Here is a 9,934-nt window from a genome sequence, read left to right as displayed (position 1 = left end):
ATGGCAATTAACTTCTTCTGGTTTCCCAGCTGGTCCTGGTTGCTTTCACTGATTGATGATATTTTGGTGGAGGCCTTGTAATTTCTGCTAGATTATGCCACCACTGCTGATTTATGTTTGGCATCCTGACACTTCTGAAGTAAAATTCTGGTATCCTAACAATGGAAATTTTAATTGCCCCATCAACTATTTCTAAACAGGTCCACATCCCCTTGTCCTATTGAGTAGTTTTTCTCCCCTACCTCTGGAATTTGGGTTAGAAGAGTTTGAACACCCTATAAAAAGTAGGTTTTAAAAAATCTAAGCCAACACCCTATTGTCACCAATTTACAAGTCATCCAGAAAAAAAGTAAACAGAGAAACAATGAAACTAATACACAATATGAACCTAATGAAACTAGTAGATATCTATAGAATATTTCACCCAAACACAAAATATACCTTCTCAGTACCTCGTGTTTCCTAACCCAAAATTTATGATATAGCCAGCCACAAAGCAAACCTCAGCAGATAAAAGAAAATCAAATAACGCTTTGTATCTTATCAGACCACCATGAATTAATGCAGGGCCATGACAAAAACAGAAACACTCATGGAAATTGAACAGCTTTTACTCAATGATCTCTGAGGCATGGAAGAAATGAAGAAAGAAATTAAATACTTTCTAAAATTCACTGAAAATGAAGGCATGACACAGCCCAAATTATAATACAAAATGTAAGCAGTCCTAGGAGGAAAGGTCATGAGGACTAACTGCCTCCATAAAGAAATTAGAAAGTTCTCATATCTGTTTTTAAAAGTATACCTGAAGGCTCCATGAAAAAAAGAAACAAGCACACGAAAGAAGAGCAGTAGGCAGGGAATAATAAAAATCATGACTAAAATCAATTAGAAATAAAGAAAACAATACTTGAATGAAACCAAAAACTAGTTCTTTGAGAAAATCAACGAGGTAGAGCAACCCTTAACCAAACTAACCAAAAGGGAGCGAGAGATGGTTTCAAATTGAACAAAATCAGAAATGAAAAGGGAAACATAACAACAGACACTGAGGAAATCCAAACACTCATTAGGTCCTACTTTAAAAGCATGTACTCCATGAAGTTCTAAAATCTTAATGTAATGGGCAATTTCATAGACAGATAGCACTTAGCAAAGTTAAATCAAGATCATGTAAACAATTTAAAAAGTGCTATAATCCCCAAGGTAAAAGAAGCGGTAATCAAAACTTTCCCTACCAAAAAAATGCCCAAAGCCAGATGGTTTTAGTGCAGAATTCTACCAGAGTTTCAAAGAAGGGAACTACAGAATAGAATATTTCTCAGAATAGAAACAGAAGTAATATGGCAAAACTCATTCAATGAAGCTGCAGTCACCCTGACACCTAAAGATTAAAGAAAGAGAAATAACTTTCAACCAATTTCTCTTATGAACATTGATGCGAAATGCTCAATAAAATACTCATAAACAGAATCCAGGAATACATCAAAAACATTTCCAAGTAGACTTGATCAGGGATGCAGGGATTGTTCAATATACAAAAGTCCAACAATGTAATCTACTATATAAACAAACTCAAAGAAAAAATATCACATGATCATCCATCTCACTGGCCACTGAAAAAGTGTGTGACAAAATCCAGTACCTCTTCAGTCTTAGAGAGAACATGAATACAAGGAACATAACTAAACATAATCAAAGCAGTAAACAGCAAGCCAATAGCCAACATCAAGCTTAATGGAGAGAAACTTAAAGTGATTCTTCTAAAATTGGGGTCAAGACATGGATGTCTGCCTCTCTCCCTATTTATTAAATATAATACTTGAGAATCTAGCCAGAGCAATAAGAAAACTAAAAGAGACCAAGGGGATACAAAGTGAAAAGGAAGAAATCAGAGTATCACTATTTGCAGATCATATGATAGTATACATAGGTGATTACAAAAATTCAACCAGAGAGCATCTACAGCTGATAAACACCTTTATCAAAGTGTCTGGATACAAAATTAACTCAAAAAAATCACTAGCTCTCCTTTAAATAAATAACAAATGGGCCAAGGAAGAAATTAGGGAAACAACATCCTTTACAGTAGCCACAAGTAATAATGAAATACTGGTATAATTCTAGCCAAACAAGGCGAAGGTCTGTAGGACAAGAATTTCAAGTCCCTGAAGTAAGAAATTAAAGAAGATACCAGAAAATGAAAAGATCTCTCATACTCATGGACTGGTAGGATTAACATAGTGAAAATGGCCATCTTTCCAAAAGCAATCTGCATATTTGTTGCAATCCCCATTAAAATTCCAACATATTTTTTTATAGATCTCGAAAGAGGATTTTTAAACTTCATATGAAAAAAAAAACACTATAATGAAAACAATCCTGAATAATAAAGAACTTCAGAAGCAGTCACCATCACAAATGTCAAGTTCTACTGTCATTGAACTGTATGATGTTGGTACAAATACAGACACATTAATTAACAGAATTGAACCAAAGACCTGGAAATACACACCTATGGACATGGGATTTTTTTTATAATGAAGCCAAAACCATATAATGTAAAAAAAAAAAAAAAAAATGAAAGCAATTTCAACAAATGGTGCTAGTCTAACTGGATCTCTACATGTAGAAGAATGCAAATAGATCCATAGTTATCACCTGCACAAAATTCAAATCCATGTTTGTCATAGACCTCAACATAAAACCAAATAAACTAACTCTCATAAAATAGAAAGTGGGAAATAGCCTTGAACACATTGGTACAAGGAAGAAAAAAAAATCCCTGAAGAGAATACCATTGGCTCAGGCTCTAAGAACAAAAATTGATAAATGGGACCTAATGAAACTGAAAGCTCCTATGAGTCAAAGAACAAGAAATTAGGCATCAACAACCAAACAACTCAATTGATAGCAAAGGCTGTGAGGGTTTGGAGCAGGTTGAGCATTCATCCACTGCTGATTGGAGTACAAAGTTGTACAACCACTTTGGAAATCAATTTGGCTGTTTCTTATAAAAGTGGAAATAATGCTACCATAAGACATATTACAGCCGGGCGTGGTGGTGCACGCCTTTAATCCCAGCCCTTGGGAGGCAGAGGCAGGCGGATTTCTGAGTTCGAGGCCAGCCTGGTCTACAAAATGAGTTCCAGGACAGCCAGGGCTATACAGAGAAACCCTGTCTCGAAAAAACAAAACAAAAACAAACAAAAAGACATATTACTTCTGGACATATACTCAAAAGATGTTCCACCATCCCACACAGATACTTGTTCAACTATGTTCATAGCACCTTTACTCATAATAGTCTGAAACTGCAAACAACTTGATATCCCTCAACTGAAAACTGGATAAAGAAATTGTGGTACATCTACACAATGGAATACTACTCAGTTCTTAACAAACAAGACATCACTAATTTTTCAGGCAAATGGATGGAACTAGAGAATATCATCCTGAATAAGGTAACCCACACCCAAAGTTATGTACCCAACCTACAAGTGAATATCAACCTTAAAATACAGGATGCATATACTACACTCCACAAACCCAAAAAAAGCTAAATAAGAGAGAAGGCACTCGCAAAGATGTTTTAATCTCACTTTGGAGGGGAAATAAAATAGTCATAAGAGGCAGATGGAGGGAGGAAACTTAGTGGGAGGGAGAATGGCAAGGTATATTGGGGGTTTTCAGGAACCAGTACGAGGAGAGACAGGAGAGATGACCACATATCCATGAAAATGAATGGACATCTGCAAATGACAGTGATAAGGAGGTAGAGGGAATCTTCCGGATGGGATAGAGACCTGGCAAAAAGGAGGCACCCAAGAATCAATAGGTGTGACCTTAGCTGTGACTCACAGCATTAGGGATCTGGAACCTGAAGAAGACACCTCCTTCAGCCAGACAGGAACCCCAGTGGATCAGTAAGACAAACCCACCCAGAGAACTTTTGACCCAAAGTTTATCCTGTCTACAAAAATTGCAGGTACAGGGAATGGAACAGAGACTGAGGGAATGGCCAAACAAGAACTGGCTCAACTTGAGACCCATTCCATGGACAAGCACCAATTATCCTGACACTATTAATGATATTCTGTTATACTTAAAGACAGGAGTCTAACATGGCTGTCTTCTGAGAGGCTGAACCCAGCAGTTGACTCAAAATAATCCAGATACCCACAGCCAAACAGTGGATGGAGCTTGGGGACACTTATGGAAGAGTAGTGACAAGTGTGATTGGCAGGAAGAGGATAGGAGCTCCACAGGAAGACTGATAGAGTAAACTAACTTGGACTTTTGGGATCTGAGACACTAGACCACTAGCCAAAGACCATACATGCATTTGACCTATGCCTCCCCACACATATGTAGCAGATGTGTAGCTTGGTTTTCATGTGACTCTTGAACAAGTGGAGTAGGTGCTATCCTAAAAGCTGTTGCTTGTTAATTGGGTATGTTCTTCTAACTGGACTGGACTGTCTGGCCTCAGTGTGAAAAGATGTGCATAGCCTCACAGAGACTTGATGTGCCAGGGTGAAGAAATACCTAGGGGGCCCATGCCTGCTCAGAGGAGAAAAAGAGGAGTATGGGGTGGGGGAGATTGTGGGAGGGGATGACTGGGAAGGGTGGCAGTGAGCAGGAATGTGAATAAACTTTTTTTTTAAAATGCCCATGCACGTTTTATTAATAAAAACTAACAGTGGTTAGTTAAACAAGTCAAACAAAGTCTCTTTATATTCCATAAAATGTTACAGAAAAGTTTATTTGTGTTTCAATAAAAAGACCATCATTTTAGAACAGGCAGCTAAGGGCAACTGTGCAGTTAATGGGTTCTTGTGAATAAATTTTAAGAGACTATTGCCTGTCCTTAAATTCCTTTTTCTTTTTATAAAAAAAGAACTATTAAAAATGATTGACAAATTTTGAGTTAAAAAAACTGTTAAAACATTCTCTATGTTTAATTTCAACTTTATAATAGATTACAGGAAGATGCTCATGAAACAAATACAACATTTGTTTCAGTACACGTCTTTAAATGATAGACTTATAAGTATGTAAACAATTATATAAAAGTGTCCAAACATAGCCTGTAAGAAATCAGGCAAATATACCATAAACAAACTTTCTAAACAATTTCCATAGCTGCACCAGCGTGGCAGTAAACTTCTTCCAAACAAAAAGAAAACAAACAAAATCTACTTCGCAATTTGTTGCTGCAATAGAGAAAATGTGTCCAGACACGATGGAATTACGACAGTCAATATAATTTAAGGAAGGAGTCATAATAAGACATATGGCGCTTGTTAAACAGTAGAGCTGTGCTACTGGCTTGCTTCTTTGGACACTGCATGATTTAACAAATGGAAAACTTCATCCTAAAGCCTGGCTGTCCACCACCTGGGTGCTGGACATCGGAGGCAGGGCAGCACTTCGTCATTGTCACTGGTGTGGGCGCATACAGTTTCCTCGGCAAATCCAGCAACAACTGTTGAGGGGCAAAAAAAGCTTCAAACTCAAAAAAGAAAGAAAAGAAAAAAAGAGAGAAACCATAAAATCCTAAAAGGTAGACAGAGGCTCTGCATTAGCACGCTGGCTTCACAACACATCCGCAGCTAGGCTCAAACTGCACACACTCCTCACTTGAAGCTGCACATCTAACTCCAGAACTCGCGGGTATCTTCTTGGGAGTAGGCCAAAAAGAACAGAAAGCCCCACTTTAAGTTTCTTTCCTCTATACGTGTTTTTCCTGAAGCTGATTCGAAGGGAAGAGGGGTCTACGGGTTGAGTAATCAATCCTCCTCGTCGTTCTCATTAAAGTCATCATCGTCGTCATCATCCTCCCCAACGTAGGACACAGGGGTCTCGACCCTGGAGCCGCTGTACTGAGACCCATTGGAGCTCGTGGCCAGCATCCCATCTGCACCATTGCTCAAATCACTGGCAGAAAGCCTTGTGCCATTGGATGTAGAACCTGTTGTCGTGACGAATACTCCACCAGTGGATCCCTGAGCCATTTCTGTCACGTATGGTTCTAGAGCTTTTGGTACCAAACTTCTGGCCACCTTGAGGTCTTCAGCAGAGCAGTTGCCAGACTCCAGCCCACATGCCATGCCCATGCGCTTGAGCACCTCAATGTCATCGTGGATCTCAAAGGCGTTGTCAAAGTTAAACAGATACTCAAATTTATCATAGGAGATGCTGCAGTCAATGACTGTCTTCCTGCTGGTGTTGACAATGATGAAGGGCAAGTGGATGACAGAGTTGGGAAGAGGCGGCCTGCGGGCCTGCTGCTCAGCTTGGCGATTTCTCTGCACCAAGTTCTTGAAGGCAATTTGCTGCAGGATGAGCTCCTGGAGCTGTGACTGCTTCTGTTTGATCCTCTCCAGCCTCCGCTGCCTCTCTACCTCTAAGTTCTGGCACTCCTGAGCTGAGTTGGTGGGCAGGCCGATCCATTTGATCTCCTTCTTCTCCTTGGAGATGATGTTCATGGCCATTAGCACATTTAAGGCATCGTAGACACGCCGCCGGATGTTCTTCTGGTCATAAGCTGATTTGTTTGGCAGGATGCCGGCAGCGCTGAACTCTGCCACCAGCCACCTCATTGTAGGAGGTGGTTCCTTTCCTCTGCACCTTCTCACACACCTTCATGGAGAAATGCCACAGGCCCTTGCCATTCTTCTCGCCCTTCCTGTTTCCGCTTCCCAGCAGACCAAGGTGAGGAGTCAGACGTCTGGTTCTGTGACACAAAATGCGTGTTGGGAGTGTGTGGGCTTCCTACCACAATAGTGTTGGATGCTGCCAGTCTCTGAGGCGTGCCAATCACCACTTGCTGTGTGATATTGACGTTGGACTGTCCGAAGGTTTTTGGCAAAAGCTGCTTCCCAAGTGTGTTGACTGTGGACGGGTGGACGGCTACAAGAGATACCACACCTTTCCCAGGACTAAGATTCTGGTCTATAAAGACCTTTAGTTCTCCGTTGGCTTCAATTAGACTGGCATCTTTTGCCATGTTACCAGATCCAGGAAATCAAGACTTTAACTGCGTACCCTCCACAGAAGAAACCGTACTCATCTCTCCAAATGGAAATGCTCCCTGCGTGCACCAGCTGCTCCCAGCGGCAGCGGGGCCAGACCCCGGCCCCTTGGCTGAGCGACGCGCAGCCATCAGGCTCACCCCACCTGGGCACGCGGGCCCCGTCTGACCACAGGCCCCGCCGAGGCACAAGGCCCCCCACTTGGGCACACGACACTGCGTGGCTCCGCCCGGGCCGCGGGGGCGCGGAGGCGCCGGCCCGGAGGTCCGGCCCTGGCGGTCCCTGCCCTGAGCCAGCGGCGCCGGGCGTGAATAAACTTTTTAAAAATGAAAAATAATAAAATAAAAAATACAAACAGCAGGCTAATAGTGGGCTGGATTACCCCAGTTTCTATGGGAAGATAGGAAGCTAACTTTGGTAACACCTTGCTCCATCACATTCCTCAGAGATTTTTCAAAATGCCATTGTCAATTAATTGTGCAGGTCATTTCAATATACTTGTTCAAACACATTTGATCTGGAATAAATGTGTCCTAAAAGTAGATAAAAACTAAACAAAACAACAACAACAAAATTTTAGATCTAAATTTGAATTACTTTAAAAAAAACTTTGTTTATTTTTCATGCTGAAAATGTATGTGATAAATGACATTGTTCAGTATGTAATATAACAAGAACAACCACGCTTGTCATGAATATTCTAAAGGATATTCTACCGTTCACTGAGATGAGAGAAAGTTCATGTTAAAAATCAGATTTTTTGTGGTTTTATACATACAATTTCTTTTCCAAAATTTTGTAGATTTCAAATGAACTTTTTGCTTTACTGACTTCTGTGGGTATTCTAAATAAACAACTATACCTAAAGATTCACTTTTAATAAATAAGTATGTATTTAAAAAAGAGACAAATACACTGAAGTAAAACTGTTACTTTACTATGAAAATTACTGCTGGTTGGAAAACATTAAGAAATTAACAGAGATTCTTTAAAATTCAGCAAAAATGTCAGGCAGTAGTGGCTCACCCCTTTAATCCCAGCACTTGGGAGGCAGAGGCAGGTGGATTTTTGAGTTTGAGGCCAGCCTGATCTACAGAGTGAGTGCCAGGACATCCAGAGCTACACAGAGAAACCCTGTCTCAAAAAATAAAAAAACAAAAAACAAATCAGCAGAAGTTAGGTGAAATCTGGAAAGTGTTTCCTCATAATTAGCACACAAAAAGTGTGTTCTAGGTGTGTCCATAGCTGTACTTTTTGCTGTCAGTAGTACAAGAGTTGCCCAGGTAGTAATGGTCTTAGACGCACCAAGGAGTCCTGCACAGAAGAAGAGACTTGACAATATGAGAAAGGAAAGGAATCCCCCCCCCCCCAAAAAAAAGGGCCCAGGAGAACCTACCCCTTCCCTAAAGTACAGCCCCTTTGAAATAGATCATACTATTTTTTTTTAATATGCCGGTACAATAGAAAAAATGCTAAAACCAACAGCAGCAACGGCAAAGAACCAACCAGACAATCCGTGTGGTTTGCAATGTCAAGCCAAAGAACTGATCCAAATCCGCTAAGAGCCAATAGTGTTCCCAGACACTGGACACTGAACTATTTATACTATTAATGTTTATTTGTACCTTGATTAGATTGTGAATGTACCCTGGTTTCTTCCTCTTGGAATAAGAAAGTATTTATCTCGTCTTGAGTTTACAGCTGCCCATAGTTAGAAAACTTGGAACTATAAGGAGACTTTGTAATTTTATAGACATTTTGATTATTAGAAAGATTTTAAGATTTAATGAGCTTAAATTTTAAAGACTATGAAACTTTTAGTATTTGGAATGTTTTATATTCTGATGTTTATATTAATGATTTAGGGGGTAAACAAGAAAGGAAAGGTTATGGTCTTGCAGTTATATATTGTGGCGAGTTGACATGGGATCAGTTGTTCCAGTGAGTTTTCTGTCACCTTGATATAAGCTATTTGTGATAAGAAAACAGGAATTGAGAGAGTACCTCTATAAAATTGGGCTGCAGGCAAGTCTGAAGAGCATTTTCCTAATTAGTAATGGATGTGCAAGTGCCCAGTTCGTTGTGGTTGGTACCACATTGGGCCATTGGTCCTGGGTTCTATAAGAAACAGATTTAGCAAGCCATGAACTGAAAGCTAGTAAGACCACTTCCTCATGGCCTCTGTATCAGCTCCTGCCTCCAGGTTTCTCCCAGACTTTAGTTCTTTCATTGGCTTCCTTCAGTAGACTGATTCAGGATATGTAATCCAAACAAACCCTTTCTTTCCCCACATTGCTTTTGATCATGGTGTTTAACCACAGTGATAATAATCCTAAGTAAGGCAACTGTCTAGAAAAAGGCTTCCTGGTCTTCTAGCTCTTGTAATCTTTCTGACTTCTGGTTTGCAATATTATTGGTTGTGTTGTAGTTATATCAGTTTGGGCTCAACACAGTTGTTACTTGCATTTTGACCAGTATTAGATATCTCTAGCTGCCTGTCTGTTGTAAAAATAATCTTCTTTGATGAGGGGTGAGATCTATACTTCTCTGTGAGTACAAGAATAGAGTTTAGAATTTCAGTTAGAAGCTATATTGATTTAAGAAAATGGCACTATTAGGTTGTTCTTTAGGGTCTATGACCTTTTTAGCCATGAGTAATTGCTAGGTTTACAGTACCAGCCATGTATTATCTCCTTTATAACGGGCACTAAAACCCAAAGTGCCTCTATTGCACCATTGGATTTACCTAGTAAGTCAGTCATTATTGTGATTTGAAGCCTTACAGCCTAAGATTATATTATGCAAATCTTACAACATGTTTTAAATTTGAAGAATGCTATAACAAGGAGTGAATTACAAATCTAAATAGGGAAAATTAAGATATCACTTCAATTCTG

General features: G+C 39.8%; 1 pseudogene; it reads right to left on the bottom strand.

Moving 5' to 3' along the window:
- Positions 1-5,495: 5,495 nt before the first annotated feature.
- On the bottom strand, positions 5,496-7,075 carry Gm7390 (predicted gene 7390; annotated as a pseudogene).

This window comes from Mus musculus, chromosome 9 (assembly GCF_000001635.26).
Source record: "Mus musculus strain C57BL/6J chromosome 9, GRCm38.p6 C57BL/6J".
Lineage (NCBI taxonomy): Eukaryota > Metazoa > Chordata > Mammalia > Rodentia > Muridae > Mus > Mus musculus.
The sequence above is the reverse complement of the archived record's forward strand: the minus strand, read 5'-3'. Positions and strand labels throughout refer to the sequence as shown.